Genomic DNA, 21034 nt, shown 5'->3' on the forward strand with positions numbered 1-21034 from the left:
GTGTGGTGCTGTGTTGCTTTTGTATTTCATTTTTAAATAGAAGATTCTTTTCTGCTTCTGAGCCCAATTTGTACAGTAGTTGGAGTCACAAATACTCATGGCAGGTTTTCCACCAGACCCAAGGTGCTCATTCTCTCTGGAATACTTGAACTTTTAAATCCACACATAAACAAATCTACTTTCTGCAAGAGATTGAATCTAGATGGCTACTCAGGGATAAACATCTGGGATTTCTGCCTCATTATCTTGTAAGACTTGCCTTGTTTCAGAATATGATTTTTGTAAACAGCCATTTCATCAAGTGGTGTCACTGAGGTATAGCTAGCTATGCTAGCTGAAATTTGGAAGGGGGTGTATTCTGAATTGATTTTGCTTTTATTTTAACTTGGCTTTTGTTGGTTATTTGGTGCAAGCTAATAATATTACAGAAGAAAATATAACTGGATGTAAATCCTGCATCACTTATATTTTTATAAAATAATAATGTTAACCAGGGACGTTTATAAATGTCTCCTGTGATTTCAAATGAATTTTTTAAACAAATTTATTTCAACAAATGTTCCAGATGAAATTTCTCTAGCTGGAAGATAGTCATTTGCTGAAAAATCTGATGCCTAGACTCCATATAATATTTTACATTTGTCTCCTTGTTCAAAGAGAATTTTTTTTTTTTGTTTATAACATTGCTTTGTGGCAAATTGGGTTTAAATAAAGAAGTGGAATCTACAAAATCAAGTGAGCTTTTAGAGCAAGTGCCATGTGAACTCTATAGGTCTATGAACAAGGGAGAATATTGAAAAATGAATTTCTCTTCTGATCATTTTTGTATTTGCTAGGAAGTACTATAACAATGGATAGGATAGGGTGTTTTGAGTGTGTAACATTTTGCATTTTGTCATATTGTTAATGTCTGTGCTATAATTAAAAATGGGATTTAGACTGGAATGGATTTATCAAGAATTGGGAATTGAATTATTTTATTTTAAATCTTACCACATAAAATCAAATTGGAACTTTTAAGTTTTGTCTTTGTCAGTCTCTTAAAGTACATTATTCTCTCTCCTAGGTTACTGTTGAGCCTTTGACAGATATAATTTCTCTATTTTCATTAAAATATAAAGTGAGAAGTTTCAGATGTCTTCATTTCCAGCTTGAGGTTTTACTCTCTCTTTTTTTCCCCTTTTCTATGCATCAAGTTCCATATTATCAAATGGTGTGAGTTGGTTCCTCCCTTCCCTTTACCCATACATACATCAACCCAGTTGTGGAGAATAAAAGACACCTGTCAGATTTTCCCCAATCTTTGAGGTTCCTACTCTGTTTTTTTCCCCCTTAGGCAATATGTGCAGATAACTACAAATGTGTACACTAATGCAAAATTACATAATAATGTTATATGCAGTATTTAACTAACTGGTAATGATATATATTTTTTTCTTCAAATTTATCTGAAACTGTTAATGATTATAAATAAGTTAAAATTATTTGTAAATAAAACTTTAAAACAATGATTTGTTAATAAAATTAAATAAGGGGCAACTAGGTAGTGCAGTGGATAGAGCACCAGCCCTGAAATCAGGAGGACCTGAGATCAAATCTAACCTCAGACACTTAATACTTACTCCTAAGTCACTCAATCCCTATTGCCCCAGCAAAAAAATTAAATTAAATTAAATTAAATTAAATTAAATTAAATAATAAAGGAATTACAGAATTAGGAAGCTAGAGGGACCTCATTGGCCTTCTAGTCCAGTCCATACGTGATAGCAATCTAACATATCCCACAATTAGTTGTCTAGCTTCTGTTCAGAGACCTCTGTGGAGATTTTAACCCAACATCTCTAGTGGAAGCCCATCCCAACTCTTAAGTATGGGGACATTTTACAAGGGCAGGAGAACAGGGTGAAGTTTTTCTATTTTCCTACATTAATGGTAGTTCTTCCAAAGGTCCATGTAAAATCTTGGTTCAAAACATTCAGTGTCCAGTCTTATTTATATTAGTTCTTAAACCCCAAGGGTTGATTAAAATCAGACAAATTTGTCATTAACTATATTGAATATCCATAGAGTATAGAAATCTGAGCTATTTGATAATAATCATGAAAATAACAACCACAATAAAAATAGCTAGTATCTCTGTTATTCTTTAAGGTTTTCAAACACTTATTTCATTTAGTCTTCATAACAGCATTAAGAAGTAGGACTTTCCCAAATGAGTTACACAGCTAATAAGAATGTAAGGCAGAATTTCGAACTGAGGTCTTCCTGATATACAGTACTGTATCTCTGTACCTGTTCTTAAGACTTAGGAACATATATATCAACTAACTTTAGTGAGTAGAGGACTGATCCTGAAATCAGGAAGGCCTGAATTTAAATCTTGGCCTTAGTAAGGCATTTGGCTTCTCAATGCTTCAGGAAACTTGCCAAGATTATAAGTTATAGTTAAGTTGCTAATCTTCCTGTATTCAGTCCCCTTATGAAATTACATATCTACCTTAAAAATGGGGTGTGGGGGTGGCGCCAAGCCAGGAAGTATGTGAAAACAATAAAATGAAGTGACAAATAAAGACTAGAGGCCTTATATATAGAAGAATAATTTCTAGATACTTCTTTTAATATTCTAATTCAAGAAATTTGGTAACTTTTTTTTTTTTTTTTTTTTTTTTTTTTTTTTTTTTTTTTTTGATGAGACAAGTGGGATTAAGTGACTTGCTCAGGGTCACACAGCTAGGAAGTGTTAAGTGTCTGAGACCATATTTGAACTCTGGTCTTCCTGACTTCAGAGCTAGTGCTCCATCCACTACACCACCTAGCTGCCCTGATAACATGTTTTAAAGCAAAAGGAGCAATACCAAATTATTTCTAGTTAATGATTGAATTTTTTCACCCACCTTCATTTTTTAAAAATAGAAATAGTGTTTAGCTTTTCTTCTATGTCTAAAACTTTCTTATGAACTTAAGTTCTAAAAGTGAATATTTAATGTGTTTCAATTAAAACTGTTTCGAAATGGTAACAATTCTAGCTCATGATTGGATTCCCTATGAACTCCTTTGCCCTGAGATTTTGATACTCAACAAGATTAAGTTCCCACTGAAATTTATTATTGTCTAGATAATTTTGGCTAATAAACTGGGCTGTTGATTTCATTTGTATTTCATTGCACTGACCCATATACCAAAAATATCTGACCCACAGTGATTTGTGTGTGTGTGTGTGTATATGTGCTTGTCTGTGCATGAATGCATTTTTTTCTTACACAATTGTAGCACTAGTTAAAAATTAAACACCTTTTCTTTTGCGTTTGTAGATACATGTAGAAATCCCTAATTATATTGAGTTTCTAGTGGTTTGGATCCAGTGGTTTCCAAATGGAAAGAAACTTTACTATTGGCAATAGAATCACGGCTCCAAACCAATGGGAGTGCGGTAGAATAGGATTCTCCCAAATAGCATTTCTTCTTGCTGAAACATAAATTCTTGTTTAGTTGCTGTGCTTTTAGAAATTATTGAATTTAAACTGATTTCAAATCAGTGGACTATCAGCCAACTAAGAGCCTGACTAGGAACGGTGTGAAATCCTTCAGCATAGATTCTGTGCTTTTCTACTCCTAAGTAGTTCTCTTCTTTGCTCCTTTTTGGGAGATGGTAACTAAATGACTGAACCAGATCTCTTTACAAACTTTCTCAGGACATACCCTGATTAAGGCACTTATATACTATCTATTGACTTGGTCAAAGTGGATAGGCAACCAGACTTGATGTTTAAGCAGAAATCAGTATAAACACAATGGAAAAAATATTGAATTTAAATTCAGAATTAGGTTTTGAATACTTTCTTTCCTCTTTGACCTATATGGTCTTGGACAAATCTCTTCAATCAAAGGAAAAAGATCATTAAAACTAATCAATATGTCAATCAGTTCTGTGCTATAATCCATATTTATAGTCTTCAAACTCCCCCTACCCTACCCTTCTAAAGGTAGAAGGTACGTTCTTCCATCTCTTCTGCAGTTAACTTAATCATTTTACTGTTCAAGTGTGTTTTTAAATTATTCTTTATATTGTTTTCACTATGTATATTGTTTTCCTACTTATCTTACTCTATATCAATTCATGTGTCTTCCCATGCTTCTCTGAATTCTTCATATTTGTTATTTCTTAACAGAGCAGTAATGTTCTCTTAACATTCATTATATATATAAAATCTCTCTGTTAACTATCCTTGGAGTACTTTTACATGAATTTAAAGAGTATGAGTATGGGAATCTGCATCAAAAGAAATGATATTTATGAAGAATTCAAAGAAACTTACAAGGACTTGTGAGAAGCAAAGCCAACTGAAGAAAGAAAAATCTTAACAGTGACTGTAACATTTAAGTAAAAACAAGCTATTGAAAGATGACAAAACTTAAGCCAGACACTACCATGTTGGCTACATGCTATTAAAATTCCATCTGTTGACAGTCAGTAAACTATGGAAGTAGAAACCACTTGCAATCACAGCATTTAAAGAATTTCGCCTCTCTCTCTCTAGAGAATATACCTTGCATGGGTGGGTTATTTGAATGTTTGATAGATATCTGTTTTGTTAAAAACAAATATATCACTAATTTTCCTTCTCCTCTCCCTCCACCCCCACATTGGAGAAAGTACAGTAGTTATAGACCATTAAGTTATGAGAAAAAGAGAAGGGAGAAATTTTTTTAGTTGCAGTTATAAGATAGCTATATTTGTCTTTGTGAAATCTTTCCAGAATGTTTGGAATGATTTTACTTCTCTTTAACCTTATAAAATGTATTAGGATCAAAGGAAATAATGTGTAAAACAGATTATACATTGTAAAATTGTATCTATAAATGTTACTCTGTTATTCTTGCCCAGCTCATTCCTGTCTTTTTTCAAAGTATACAATTCTTCTTTCTCCAGCATACTCATTTTTAATCTTTATGGTCATTTTATTAGTTGTTCTTTGGTCTCTCCATACTTTTCCTAATATGTGAAATCCCAAGCAAGATAGGTTACTTGCACAAAGTACTGATTTCCCAGTGTATGTTACACTTTTTGTCTTTTATAAAATCATTGCTGTTTTTTGGAAAAGAAGCTTATTAGCAGGTGGAATTATTCCAGGGATATACTTTAGAGGCTGAGGCTGATCAATCATTTGAGTGTGCCAAAATGCAATGGGCTTATCCAGAAGGAGGCCTTAAGTCTGACATCAATGTGGTGAGCTCCCAGGAAGGGTTAGGCTATCAGACCACCTACAGAGACATAAAATAGCTCAGGTCAAAAACACCAAAGTTCAAAGCTCCTTTGTCTATTAATAGTTGGATGAAACCAGAGACTGGCTGCTAAACTTTCAGTCTGAGTGAATTGGGAAGACCTGATTTCAAAAAATAATCATTTATATAATTTATTTCATTTTGGAATATATTAATTCTTCTTTTCTTGCTCAGCTACTCATTGTAACCAAACGAAATATTTAGTAAAAAAATTTTAGCAATTCTAATTACCCCATGATTCTGATGGTATCATGGTATTAAGGTTTTATCTCATAGCCCCCAATCTCTTTAAAGGAAGGAAGAAGGTACATGTTTTTATCTAATTTTATAGGCCAAGCTTAGTTAGCATTATTATACATATTTCATTTTTTGTTCTTTTCATGTACATTATTTTAATCATTATATGTATGTGTTATATATGATGTGTGTGTGTGTGTGTGTGTATAGTTTTCCTGCACTCTTCATCAGGTCAATTAAGTCTTTCCCATGCTTCTCTGAATTCTTCATTTTTGTAGTCTCTCATTATGTAATAATATTCCGTTGTATCAATGTATCAAAATTTGTTTAGCTATTCCCCAGTTGAGGGGCATCTTCTTTGATACTAGGATTCTTTGTTACCACAAAAAGTATGGTCATAAATATCTGGGTGTTTTTAGAATCTTGCTTTTTTCTTTGACCTTGGTGTTTATGCTTCTCAGTGGGATCTTAAAGTGAAAGGATATGGACATTTAGTCATTTTTTATAATCAAGAAATTATTTTTAAAAACATTTATTGTTTCTCTTTTGTTCTCTACTATTGAATAATTTTAATAAGATTCCCAATCTAGAAAAAACATTACCAAATTAATCACATTTAAACATGTCTCATTTTTCATTTAAGGTCATCTTTTCTGTTGAACAGTAAGCGTTGTGTTTCATTTTCAATTCTCTGGAACTCATGGCTTATCATTGCTTTGGTTAGAGTTTTAAAGTCTCTCAAAGTTGATTTTCTGTGCAATGTTATTTTCAACATGCAAATTGTTCCGGTTCTAGCTAACTTCATGCTGTATCAGTTTATAGGGTTCTTCACAGTTTCTTCTGACACTGCTCACTTTGAAATTTTTTATGGCAAAATATTAAAATTGCATTAATATATCGTGATTTTTTTGGCCATTCCTTAACAAGAGGATACTTATTTAATTTCTGGTTTTTGGTTTATGTGAAAATAAAAAAAGTATAATTGCAAATTGTATTATAGAAAGGTTGGAATAGGTTTTTCTTTTTTTTTCTTGTTCTTCTTATGATGTAATATATTAATTGATGTGGTTGTGGGCACCTAATAATGATATAGGGGAGCACCAGATGTTGATTGATTGATGTAGGCACCAAATGTTGGGGTTCAATCATGTGAAGAATTCATAATGGCCATTCTCTTTGGCAAAAAGTAGGTTTATTTAGGAGACAAAATGAAGAAATACAATAGATACCAGGAATGAAAAATATGAAATAGAATTGGGAGAGGGCCTGAAAACAATATATACAATTAACCAAAAGAAAAGAAATACCCCATAAACATGGGGAACATGATCTTAGCTGGCAGACTAAATCCATAGAGAAGGTTAGCACCCTAAAAGAGTTAGTGATAAAGAGAAATATGTTGTGAAGCATAGTAGGGGGATGAGAGGAAAGATACTATGAAGCATGGTGGGGGGATCAGAGGAGAAATATCATTTGGCATGGGGGAGGGAGGAGAGAAAAAACACCATGATACAAATGTGATGGACTATCCCCCCAAAAATGATGTGAGCCATGGACCAATTTATAGGGGAAATTTAACCTCAGGGATTTTACGTAACTTGGATTTCTTGACTGGGCACAGAAAAGTGGGCCATCCATGACAAAGGGTGGGATTATGATTTCTTAGTGTCTTTCGCTGCCTGCCACAGGGAACAATTTCATCAGCATACTAGTCCCTCTAGATCAACTGCACTCAGTTACTGAGGATCTCATCATTAATTTTTAATAGTATTCCTTTGGTTCCCCATATTTGTTTAGCTTGTGTTTCATGATGACATTCAGTTCTTCGCCATTTGCCAGTCTTTCTCCATCTTCTATCTGTATAATATATTGTTCCTAACTTGTATTTGTATTTATCCCTGTTGAATTAAATTCTATTTGGATAAATTAAAGTTTTGATTTAAATTTACCATGGATTTAGTGCTTATTATCCAAGATATACTCACCTTACTATCATTAATCCTGAAATATGGTGTAAATTCTTCCAAGAAGTGTCTTAGCTCATGCTTGGAGCTAGTCTGAAAGTTTGATTCTGAAAATCATAAATGGGTTAATCAACAGACATTTCTCAAGTAATCCTGCTGGGCACAGGAGATACCAAGACCAAACAAAAACAAAAACAAAAACAAAAACAAAAAAACTACTCAAAAAACAAAACAAAAAAATGTGGTCCCAGCTCTCAAGGAGCTTACTATAATTGATGTGGACTTGCTATCTTCCCCTCTCAGGAAGAAGCTCATCTCACTATAATCAGATAGAATCAATTCCCAGACTGTCCTGTTTGTGAGAATGGAACTCTTTATGAATTTCCACGGTCTATCCCCCAACCCCTGTGAATCTTTAAACAACCTTTGAGCTATGATTAGCATATCTTTAGACAGGTCTAGAACTTGGTCTGTCAGACACATTCCATTTGGCTCCTTGATCCCTGAGTTCCCATTTTTACTTCCCTGGTTTCCCTGGGAAACCACCAAAGGCTGTATTTCTTCTATAAAAGATCTGATTATGATGGAGATATTTGCTAAATTCTTTCCAGGACTAAGCCCACTATAAGCTTACTCTCTCTCCCTCCTCCCAGTGGGGGTGTCATTTTTTTCCTTTACTCTAGCTGACTCTGATTAATCCGCTAAACTCTGTGGATCTAACTTACCAGTCAATGGCTTATTTTCACCTCATGGAATATTTCTTTTCTCTTGGTTAATAATGAGTTCCCCTGGGGAACTATATGCTAATTATACGCTCTCCCAATTTATTTGTTTGTTTGTTGCTTGTTTATTTGCTGATCCAGTTGGTCTTAAGTGACTTGCCCAAGGTCACACAGCTAGGAAGTGTTAAGTGTCTGAGGTCAAATTTGAACTCCAGTCCTCCTGAGTTCAAAAAGTCAGTCTTTCTGACTTCAGAGCTGGTGTTCTATCCATTTTGCCACCTAGCTGCTACCCAATTTATTTATTATGTGCCACTCCTAGTGCCTGTTTTACTTCTTATTTTGTCTATAATATCTTTTCCTAAATAAATCTATCTTTTGGCAAAGGGAATGGTCATTGTGAATTTGTCACAGGCTTATTTTGAACTAGACATTGCTACTTGACTTCATCATTATAAGAAAAACATGGTACAGAAATGTTCAAAGTTTATATGAGATAAATGCTATGTAGTAGGGAAAGGGAGAGAATCAGAAAAATCCTAATGGAGGTAATAAGTGAGAGCAAGTTGGGATTTTCATTGAGTTATAGATAGGAAAGAGTTTTCTAGGTCAAGGAGTCTGTATGGACAAAGGAGCTGAGATAAGCAGATTCATGGACCATGAGAGGTAGAATAGGGGAAAAAATGACATTTTTCACATCTCATGGAATTGAACCTTCATGGTCATTATCCCCTCATGGACTTCTTGCTTCAGGGTGCAGAATAATGTCAACATTATTTGGTTTGGGAACATTGCTGCAAACTGCCCCTTTATCAGGCCTCCCTCATATTTTGAAGTCAGCCCTTTGTGGTTTCCATGTGCTATTTCAAAGCATGAGTGTTTTCCCAAGGGTTTTTGTAGAATATAACTCTTATACTACTGCAAAGTTTCTGCTGCAAAGGAAACCGGATTTGGCTTCCCTCCCCCCACTCATTGAGAAAGCATTTTGATGCTACTGGAACAAAATGATACTGCACACAAAGACAACTGTTTTCATTTTAAAACACTGTTTGTTTTCTCTTTGAAAGCTGATCTAAAGTAAGAAGCTATTAATCATTAAAACAAGGTTGGCTAATGGTGGGGAAAAAAGTCAAATCTTCCAAAACTTCTAAAGCAATGTGATGCTTTTGCCTGGGAAGCTATGTGTCAAGTGCAAAATTGAGGGAATGCTTTACTTATTACTCATTCAAAACCTGTAATTAATTGTTGCTTATTTGCTTTGATGTTTTTTTATTTTTAGAGTCCCTTCTCTCCTTCTCCTATCCCTTCTAAATGAGAAACATCACCTCTTGGTATCCAAGAAGGGAAGGCAGGCCAGGTAATAGCATTTTTTTCCAGATGATACACAGATGATAATTACTTAGCCTTACATTTCATACTTATCCAAAAATTTTATGAACAATTCTTCTTTTCAGTAATTAGTCTTGTCTTATAGTCCTTAGGGATACCTAAATTATGTCTACTGTCATTTTGGTTGAAATTGTTCTGTTACTTCCTTCTTTGGTAGATTATCAATCTGTATTCCACAATTCATACTTTTATTTTATTTTTTTTAAGATTTTACCTACATAGGTTTTTCACATCAGAAATTCTGTTTTATTATTCAAGGTTTACTAGTTTTAGAGTTTTTTTTTCCCCTTTTATTGACAAATGGGGGCATTACCCCTAATTAAAAATCTTACTTGTAATAATCTTTTATGGGTCTTGTCTTTTTTTCTTTTTCACAGTACTGGATTACTGTGCTCATTCATTGGGACTCTTTTTCCTAAAAATAGTACCTCTATTTTCCAAACACTAATAATTCTAAGTCTTCACTGATTCAACTTTCAATGTCCATCTTCTTCCTGGTCCTTTGACTTTGGGTTATAAAGTGCCACTACAAAAGAGGTACCGAAGCTTTTTTTTGTAAGCTCCATGGCAGTAGGGGTTGTGCTACATTTAAACCTGATTCCTCCCACACTATCTCAACACTTACTGGATTGCTTTACACATAGTAGGTGTTTTCAAAGTGTCAAGTTGAATTGAGGCAGAAAATATTGAAGTGTTGGCCATGAGTATTGATAAAAAGTAATAAGAGTTAGAGAAATGAAAAAGGAAATCATATATAAAATGAAAAGAAAAGGGGGGAAAAATAGGATGCAAGAGGAAAGGGAGGGGGAAGCTTCATATTTAACTATGTCTTTGTACTTTCTAAACCCACTAGTATAAAGTTCCTAGCATCATCGCTGCCTGATGGGGAGTGGGAAGGGTTGGACTCTAAAGAGGTGACCTCAAAAGATAGTACTCTGAGTATCTGTCCTGGCCATATCTATAGGTCTGTGACAATGTAAAGGGTGTGTTGATCTATAAGTATTTAAAAATAACTTTAATTAGGACTTTTTTTCCTTTGAGGGCAGTAGTGAAGGGGTTTTAAAGTAATCAAGGATGCAGCTGTGTTTACCTACCTCTTTGAGATTTCAGCCCAGCCCACTTCATTTGGGGGCAGCCATGGTGGCTATTTTTATGTTGGTCCCTCTTCATGGTGAAACTGTATTTCCAAGTATGACAGACACCGGCAGATCCTTCCTTTTTTTTTTAACTATTATACTTGTTTTAATATTAGATTGCCAGGTGTCTTTAAAAACAGGCCTTATATGTTAGCTGCTTCTTCTGGAGGAGAACTCAATGACAACTTTAGAAATACACAATTTGTATCTTGTCTTTCAGAAGCGTGAGCAACTTTTTTACTTTGTGTAGGAGGAACAGGAAAGGCAAGGACAAAGGAGAGAATGCTTCCCCAGCTTTAAAAATATCCCAGCAGCTGATTAGATTCGTAGAAGTATGCTTGTCAACTTCTGTGTTTGAAATAGGTGATGATAATAATAGTAATACCTTTTATTTGTATCATGCTTCAAAGTTTTCAAAGTATCTTTGCATACAGTATCTCATTTTAAGATCACGAATGAAAACAGAATGGTGTGAGGGAAGTTACACTGCATCAAAAGATCTGGGTTTCAGTCCCATTTCTATTTTTCACTAGCTATACTGTCTTTGGCAAATATGACTTCTTTTGGTCTCAGTTTTCTCATCTGTAAAAGGGATACTGAGAGTAGGATTAGATCATTTTAAGGTGCTTTCAAACTTCAAATCCATGATTCCAGGAAGAGATGTTACCAGTGACTTTAGCCATGTGAATAATAACTATTTTGGCTCATTAAAAAGTACTATCTGTATTAGAAAAAAATAAGGAGAAAGAGTTGTACAGATAATTTTTGATCTCCTTTTGGGGTGGGAGTCACTTTTTTTTCATTTCTTTGTGTGACGAAGGAAAAGGTGCAGTCATTACTACATTACTACACATACATGTCATAATTCACTTACATAAGAGTATGTTTTATTTAACACAGCTCAATACCATAAGACCCAGTATCAGAACTGATTAGGAAAGCAGATTCCATTCTTCGTTGTTGTTGTTGTTGTTGTTGTTGTTGTTGTTTTGTTGTTGTTGTTGTTAGATTCCAGTCTTAGAATGGTGAACTGTTCCTGGCAGTTTTCATTGAATTTAAGCTTTTATCAGCCTTTAGACTATAATTACTTAATGTCATAAGGAATATTGAACGAACTGGTTAGAATTAAACTCCCAATTCCAATAAAAGGATTAGAATAGATATTGAGAATAGAAATCTATAGTTTATAGAGATTTGGCAGATCCATTTTTGGTTTTGAATATCAAAGCTCTTTCAACAGGGATTTTCAACCTAGCAATGAATAATCCTAACTAGATTTCTTGTGGATCATACATCTGAAAGGGGAAAGGATCTTAGAGGACATCAAATCCAATCCCTAATTTTTAAAGTTGTAGAAATCAAGGTGCAAAGAGGTTAAATAATATGTATAAGATCACATGGATGAAATTAATTAATAATAGGATGTTGAATTGATTGCTCTGTTATTTGAATGGTCTGATGATTATTTCTGAGTACCACTCAACAATCTTTATTGCCACTATTACTTTTTATCCTGTAGTTTCCAGATACATTGATATCATTCAGATACACCAAAGAGAAACATAGTGTTTCATACTACATATTTAAGATTGAGAGCTTTTATTATGAATGAAGCATTTATTAATTGCTTCCTATCTGCAAAGGACTATGCCAAGTGCTGGGAATATAGATAGAAAATCCTATTCTCTAGGAGTTCACATTCTAATGAAGGAGATAACAGTTGGAAGGTTTCAGCTGCAAGTCAGATTAAAAGGTCCCATGACATTCAGGTGGGAGGGCAAAGCAGTGTTAAAGCTTCTTTCTTAATGTTATGTTCACTGATAAAATCCTATCAGTTTCTGATGTTATTCCAACCCCTCCTTTCCCTCAGTCCTCTTTTGCTTCATTGTCTAAGAAGTTTTCTAGTATTTTTCCATTGATATATTCCCTTGCAAATCTACCATTTAATATATCTCTTCACAAATAGAGGAATACCCTGCCTCTTGTACTTATTTGGTTTTACAAAAATCCATACTAGTGGAAATGGTATTAAATGAGATCATTATCTCCAGAAGAAATTTCTGAAAGATACTATGTCAGAATTTCTGCAGAATTTTAGTTTAATATATTTGATTATAATATAGTAACAATGTTATGAAACCATCTTGGCCAGAGAAGCTTCATATAAAGTCATGGAATACACCAAGGTAAAACCTGTATTGGCCTTTTTACCATATAGCCACCAGTTTGACACCAGAAAAAGATTATCTGGTTACGTTTCATCTTTATCTTCCTTTATGTGGATATTAGTATAATCTTGGAAGTACTCAAGTAAGATACTTCCAGCAGTACTACTTTTTTGTACTTGCTAAATATAGCACTGAACCTGGAGTTGGGAAGACCTGAGTTTGAATTCCACTTCAGACACTAGATTCTTTAACTTTAAGCAAGTCATGTAACATTTCCCAGTCTTAATTTCCTTGTGTGTAAAATGGAGACGGTATCTGCAGTACTTACAGGATAACTGTGAGGAGCAAATAAAATAATGCATGATAACGTTCTTTGCAAACCTTAAAAGGCTATATAATTAGTTGTTATTGTTATACTTTTTTTAAAAATTGCATGAAAAGTTGTGTGCAGGGGGAAAAAATTAAGAAAAAAATCAAGCCAAATTGGTAGCCAAAATTCAAGCCAAATTGATAGCCAAAGGAAGAAATAATGATAAGTGGTCATTCCTGTCTTGTCTTTTTCCCCCTATCCCCCTATTTCTCTTGGATTAGGAGGAAAAGGTAGCACAAGTATTTTTTCAGTCACATTTGATTCTGCCACACAAATTTTGTAAAATACACTATGCTTCCTATTACTCTAGCCTTTTATAGTTTCTTAAGTCATTGGGAACTATACATGCCAAAGAACAACAAGATTTGGGCACAGTGGGGTTTTGACGCAAATTCACCACCTCCATCCTACCCTCTCCCACTGATGGTGAACCCTTTCCAGATACCCTGCTGGGCTTAGTTTTCCGCCTCTTCTTTATTGAATTGGAAGGGAGTGTGCATCTGGTTGCCCAATCTGCTTGGAAATGTCACAATTTCTCTTTCTTTTTTTTTGCATGAAAATGTATACAGTATGGTGGCTGTTTGTACCATTTTGTAATCTTTCTCCTGCTGTCTGCTAGGGTTATCTAGTGCAATCAAGAGAAGGGTAGATTCCTAAATTTTGTACATTTACCCTGTTTCTCATTTTTTTTTTTTTTTAGGAATTGTATCAAGTTTCATCTTCCTTGGATGACTGCCCTTAACAATTGATTGGTTTCTTAGCATCAGATTTGCATTCTCTGTTTTTCTTAGCAGCTAATCTCTTTCCAGTCTTAAATTTCTCAAATACTGTGTATTCTAGTAAACATTATATCGACCAAAACAAAATGAAACAAAAACATTAAAAAAATCCTAGACAGGATTGTGTACAAATGAACATTTTTAGTAGCCCATTTGTGTTCAGTGCTTACTGAGTATGAGATAGGCACTTGTGAATCTCCCTTTCCTTTTGGGATATTGGGGGATTAAAGGAAGCATTGATTTCGGTTTGTTTGTCAGAACCTGCATACACACAACAGTACTGTGATTAAGGTCTAATGGGCTTCTTAAGAAATTGTTGTCTTTAGGCAGAGAGGTAGAAAAAGAGTACAGGCATAGTTATTGTAGGTTTGGTTCTAGACTACCACATCAAAGTGTCACGAATTTTTTGGTTTCCTGGTACATATAGAATTTATGTTTGCATTATACTGTACTCTATTAAGTGTTCAATATTATTGTGTCTTAAAACTGTATATACCTTAATTTAAAATATTTTATTGCTAGAAAATAGTGCTAATCATCATTTGAACCTACAGCAAATTGTAATCTTTTTTGCTAGTGGAGGGTCTTATTGATGTCTGCTGGCTGATCACAATGATGTTGCTGAAAATTGGGGAGTTGTCACAATTTCTTCAACTTTTAAGACAACAATGGAATTTTGCCACATCAGTTGACTCTTCCTTTCAGTTGAACACTTTGAGGCTCTTATTGGGTTTTTAATTGGCTTAATTTCAATATTGTTTGGTGGCAGGAAACAGGGGAAGTGGGAAGTCTGAAGGGAGGTAAAAAATAGGGAAGGCTGCTCTGTGGAGTTCACTTTCTTATATGGGTGAAATTTGTGATGCCCCAAAACATTTACAGTAGTTAATATCAAGCATTTTTGATTATAGGTCATCATAACAGATATCATGAAAAAGTTTGAAATACTATGGCAATTATCAGAATGTGACACAGAGGCATAATGTGAACACATACTACTAGAATAGATTAATTTGCTTGACTCAGGGTTACTATAAATCTTTAATTTGTAAAAAATGCAGTATCTGAGAAGTGCATTAAGCAAAGCACAATAAAGTGAGGTACACCTGCATTGTTCACTGAAGGAGGAAGAACATATCCTTGAGAAATTACTATGAGATTTTAACATAAATGATAATCTGGACAAAAGGGCTGAGAGTTAGTTGGCCAAAGATCCAGAAGCTACAGCTAAATACTGAAGGACAATGGAAAAAACATTGGTATTACAATCAGGGGAACAACTGAAGTACCCATTAGCTGTATGACCTTAGGGAAGCCTTTGTCCTTTCTGAACCTCAATTTCTCATCTTTAAAATGGGGATTTAATGCTTAATAATGGGACATTAATGAAAAAAATTATTTTCTTTAGTTTTTCTAAATCCTATTCACATGTTTTATTATCATAATAGCTTTAAAGGGTTGTATACTACAATTATGCCTTCTATATTGTGACTTTCCCCATCGTGGTTTTGATCTATGTTGGATCTATATGAGAAATTAAATGGGAATTTGGGGGGAGTTTTGTAGAAGCTGCAGATGACCTAGAACCTATGACCAAATACTTAATTCAGACATTACAATAAAGTATTGTAAATACCCCATAAAAGAAAAAAGGGAAAATTCAGACTTCTTCTCTGGTCCAAAGGCAGGGCCAAAAAATTTTATGTAGATTTTCCAAGTCAGGGGTGCCCCTATGTGGAAGGGATAACTATAGTTATTTTTTATGTCAGTGAATCAGTTCAATGTATTGATCTTTATAATAAAGCATCTCTGCCCCATGACTATGCCTACTCCTATGTAGAATAATTGAAAAGGTTTTTTTTTTTTTAATTGTATCAGATCCTCATTCATATATTCACAAATTAACTGTTGCTAAGTCATTGTACTATCACTTTCTTTGCTGAAACTAGAGACTAGGGAATAGTGGATGGGAGAGTTGCAGAGGTGAGAGATACTAGAGGGCAAAAAAAATTAATTTCTGAAAAGGCTTGAATCCAGGTCAACAGGTCTCTAATTTTCACAAGCATAAAAATATATTGCTGTGCTTATCAAACTACAAGTAGCCAGATTATCTGAAAGGTCAGAAAGAGAAGTTTTCAGCATCAAGCCAAACTAGGGAAGGATGAAAAGCACCTAAGCAGGACAAGCATGGGGAGAATGAAATTTATCTTTAATACAAGTCAAAGAAGGACTCCATGTCTCACCTAGGCAACCACCTTTCCAATAAACATGTGCATTTTGAATGGTGGCTTAAGATCCTGAGCTCTGTTACTCTACCCTGGCTTATTGATTGTACTTCCATATCAAAGGGGAATAGTTCTGAAAACATTTGAAAGCATTTAGCTTATTTTCATCTTGTTCAGGTGATTCCTAAGTTCAGGTGTTTAGAAAACATCCTTCTTTATAATTACCTTCAGGAGCATCTATGACTTTGGCATCTTCAGAGTTTAAATATTTTGTGAATGAGCAAAGACCACCCAAACAAGAATTGTGTAAGATTCCATTGAAATGGGGAAGGTGTGAAGACAACAGATGCCTCTTTTTGTAGGGGGAAAACTCATTATTCAGTAACCTCTTGTTGCCAAGCCACTGGATCAGCATGAGACAAAACTTTTTAGTCTGAAGGTCCTGGAAAGATTTCAAAGGGAGGTCTATGAATTTGAATGAGAATTTTTCTTACATCTTTACTTTTAATAAATTCTAATGAAAATTTATTATTTCCTTTTACCTCAGTTTCCTTTCCTGAAAAATAGATATAATAATAATAGTGTTAATTATATCACACTATCACTTTCAGTGAAATGATTAGGAAATTGTAAAGCACTATATAAATTTAAGATTAAATATAACCATTACTTTATATACTGTAAGTGAGAATGTGGCATCATGAAAACATATTGGATTTGGCAGCAAAATACCTGGGTTTGAATCCCTATGTTGTTGTTTACTACCTAAATGACCTTGAGTAAATCACTTAACTTAAATTTCCTCATCTGTAAAATAAGGTTGCCTCTATTAGAGAGTCCCAATTCATATCCTATGCTCCTTTGATAATCCTCATCAGTACTCATTAACTTAATTGGACTGTGTAACAAGACACAAAACACCTGCATAGCAATTAAACTACAGATATATTCTGTACATCAAATCAAGAAAATGTTTCCTCTAATCTCATGTTTTGGGGGAGCTGTGGGATAGCACATTCTGGATATTTAGTTCAAGTAGCCAAGTGATAAGTACTTGCCCCTTATTTTTCCTTTGTGTTATCAATTGTCTGGAATAATGTATTTATCACAGTTTACCATGAGGAGTTGTTTTGTTTAATTTCTCATGGACCCACACAGAGTTGTTTTCCATAATTTTGCACCTAATTAACATGTTCTTGCATTTGCAAAGTGGCACAAGATTAAGTGTTACAGTTTTGATCGACACTTCTCAGTTGTCTGTTTTCCATAGAATTTAGAATCCTGGAAACAATAATTACAAAAAGCCTAAATTGGCAAAGGGAATTCCCTAGCATCATTTGCAAGTGGCAGCTTTAGATAAAAGCAAACAAACAAACAAGCAAACAAACAAACAAAACCCAATGTAAAGTGGAATTTCAGAAACAGGAATATTCAGAAATATTGTGATTAGAGCCAAGTGAAAGTTGCATCAGCCTTTTTTAGCTCTTCATTCAACTCTGTTAAGGTGAGCATGTATTTAACACATGTGCAAAATATATTTGGCTTTACATGCAAGCTTAGAAAAAAAAAGATGTAGGAATATAGTGCTTTATGTGCACAGAAATGCAAGGAAAATATATTGCCCCATTCTTTATTCTTGGAAGTTTTTCCCCAGCTCTTTCTGCTTCACTACTAAAATGGTAGCTGTTGGTATGAGTAGGGAGGATTGGGGTGGAGGAGAGAAGGAGAGAAGAAAAGAGTGGGGAAAGTTAAAAAAAAATGACCCAATTTTTGCTTCTTCTGAGAGGTAGATAAAAGAGATTTATGATGGTAGGTGTTATTATTTGTACAGAGAGAAATATAATATATGGTAGGGAGAAATAAGAACAGAAGTCCAGATATAGTATTAAAAGAACAAATGAGAAAGAAGAAAACAGGTAGCTCTGAAATGGGGTTCTTAACCAGTTTTTAATATCAAAGACTGATGCCTTATCAAACTAGAAAATATGCTCTCAAAGCTTTGATATGAGAGCAATATGAAACAGGTCTGCCTGTACTCTGGACCTCAAATTATAATGGCTAGAACCTACAATGGACCAAAATCGTAGTGCTTAGCTAGAAGGACTTGGTTAAAAGGAACAAAAATTGCATTAACATTTTTATCCATCCACATTGGTGTATATATTTATGTGTATATTGATCAAGTTACTATTATTGACTGCTTTCTCTTGATATTGTGAATATGAATATTTCTTATCCTGCTAGATTCTTATCTGTGTCTTTAAAGTGATGGTATTGAACTTGATGATGTATAAGGTCCATTAAAATCCTATGCTTTTGTTGCCTGTTCTCTTTTTGATGAATATGGTATGTTTTAGAAACAGCTGCGCAGTGGAGATAATAACAGGGCTAATTATATCACACAATTGTTTTGAATAAAATGGTTTGGAAATTTTAAGGCACTATGTAAATATAGGCTATTAGATATAGTCATCACTCTGTATTATATAGGTGAGACAGGGATTTAGTGTTTTTGAATCCCTATGCACCTAAAGAGCAGAGTTGAAACTCAACCTCTCTTCTCTAGTATAGAACTTGTTTAGATTAATTGACCAAAATACTGATAAAGTACATACAAAAATGTACTTAACTAGGTATCAAGAGATTTAGTCCTAAATTTAAACATATACTTAAACCAAAGGAGACTATTAAAAGACTTTTGCATAAGTGAGAGTTTTCGATGCAACTCTTATTTTTTATTTGTAGTGAATTCATTGCAAATGTTTACTCAAATAAGATGACTATTTTAGGCATGCATTAGAAGCTGGCAATTTTCCCCACTGACCTATGCATGCATGAATAAGGACTGTGTTGTTGACCAGGAAAAGGTTATCATTTCCAAGTCTAATAAGACATCCTAAGAGGAAGCATTCTTACTTCCTAAGGAGAATCAGGGTGACTAACCTTTGATCTCTTTAGCGGAAAAGTCACATGCCCTCGAAATCTAATGTATATTAAGAGGAATAATGTTATATGGAAATGAATGTTATAAATTTCTTGCTATCTGTATTTAAGGTTCTATGTCGACAAATGTCATCTTACTCATTTTGAAAGACATATTGTCCCCCTTTCCAAAAACTTTTTAATGGCTTTTACTCTAGTTCCTGCTGGTTCCTTTTATGCTTTTCTGAGTTTTTTTCTATTTAACCTATAGTTTTTCAAGCTTTCTGCAGATAATTTCTTTGAATTTTAACTTAAAAATTGCTTTCAAATTGTACTGTTTTTCATCTATTGATTTACACTTTTATGTTATTATAGGAAAGAAATCTCTGTCTAGGCTAAGTAATCCTTCAACCTTGCTATTTGGAGTATCTACATAATACTCCCATCCTGTAATTTGAGTAAATCTGTGTTTTTAAGTGATCTCTAGCATATTGAAGAGATTGGCATGGCTTAGTCAAGTCTGGACCTCTCCTTTGCTCTTATTGCTCCCTACCATGTATTATCTTTCTTTCTGTACAAATAATATCTACTACCACCACCCTCAAGAACTGGATCATTTTTTCTCCCTCCTTCTTTCTCTTTTTTCCCTCTCTAACACTGCCCCACATCTAATGTAGTGTTCTTCATAGGGTTAGATGTTTAATAAATCCTTGTAGTTGGTATTTTAGCTATACTTATTTATGACTCACTAAAGCCACAAAATGAAGTAATCTATAAGTCTGATCTGACCAGTGCAAATGTTAGAAATCTCTTTGTTATTTCTGTACTGCTCACATAGCACAAAGATAATTCCACAAAAAGATACCCCCTCATAATTAGATGCTTAGCTAAGAATGCAGGCAGATGCAAGTATGTATTTATGCATGTATACATGCATGCTACAGGCTCAGGAGTGTCATAGAGATAAGGAACTATGATTTTGTTCAAATAGGAATTTCCTAAGTGAGGGAACCTTTTCTACCAATTCATGTTAGGGATCTTCTTAACAACTGGGGATTGCTTAGATCTCATATTTTAAGTAACTTAATTCAGAGCCCACAACCAGTATGTGTCTGAAATGGGACTTAAGCCCAAGTAATCTTCCTATCTTCAGTGTTATGGATTTTGTCTTTATCTACTGGACAATTTATAATTTTGATTTCTTGGAGATTGTGCTATCTTATGATTTGTAGCCATATAGAATTACTAGAGAACTATCAGTGTTAAATGCATAGAATTTTGTTTTATCAAAATAAGAGTATGATTTCTTTAAGGGAAATGTTAAATACATAGAATTTTGTTTTAACAAAATAAGAGTATGATTTATTTAAGGGAAATTGTGTGTGTGTGTGTGTATGTGTGCGCACACGCATGTGCATGCACATGCATTTTGTTTTCCCAAACTAGAAATTCAGTCAGCAAATCATTGATGAATTTTAAAAAACAATATTTTTCATATTTGGGCAAGTTGTGATTTACCCCAGGCTTCCTGATTCTGAATAGTTTAATTAATAGTCCAGACACCGTCATAATCTTAAGTGGATTTTGTTTCATGATACATTTTGGTTCTGTAGTATAAGAAGCATATCAAAGAAAATTAAAATGCCTATTCTTTGTGAAATGTTTGTAGAAAAATGAAAAGGACAGCTGGATGGTGTGGATAGAGCACTGGTTCTGAAGTCAGGAGAGCCTGAGTTCAAATATGGCCTCAGACACTTAACACTTCCTAACTGTGACCCTGGGCAAATCACTTGACCCCAATTGCCTCACCTTAAAAGGAAAAGAAAAGAAAAGTGAAAGGTCTGA

At 34.1% G+C, this 21034-nt stretch overlaps 1 protein-coding gene across 7 annotated transcripts in view; it reads left to right on the forward strand.

Annotated features, from left to right (window-relative positions):
- The window catches only part of STXBP6 (syntaxin binding protein 6), a 339987-nt gene that overhangs the window by 136126 nt on the left and 182827 nt on the right, over nucleotides 1-21034 (forward strand). The window lies entirely within an intron of this gene.

This window comes from Sminthopsis crassicaudata, chromosome 2, assembly GCF_048593235.1.
Source record: "Sminthopsis crassicaudata isolate SCR6 chromosome 2, ASM4859323v1, whole genome shotgun sequence".
Classification (NCBI taxonomy): Eukaryota; Metazoa; Chordata; class Mammalia; order Dasyuromorphia; family Dasyuridae; genus Sminthopsis; species Sminthopsis crassicaudata.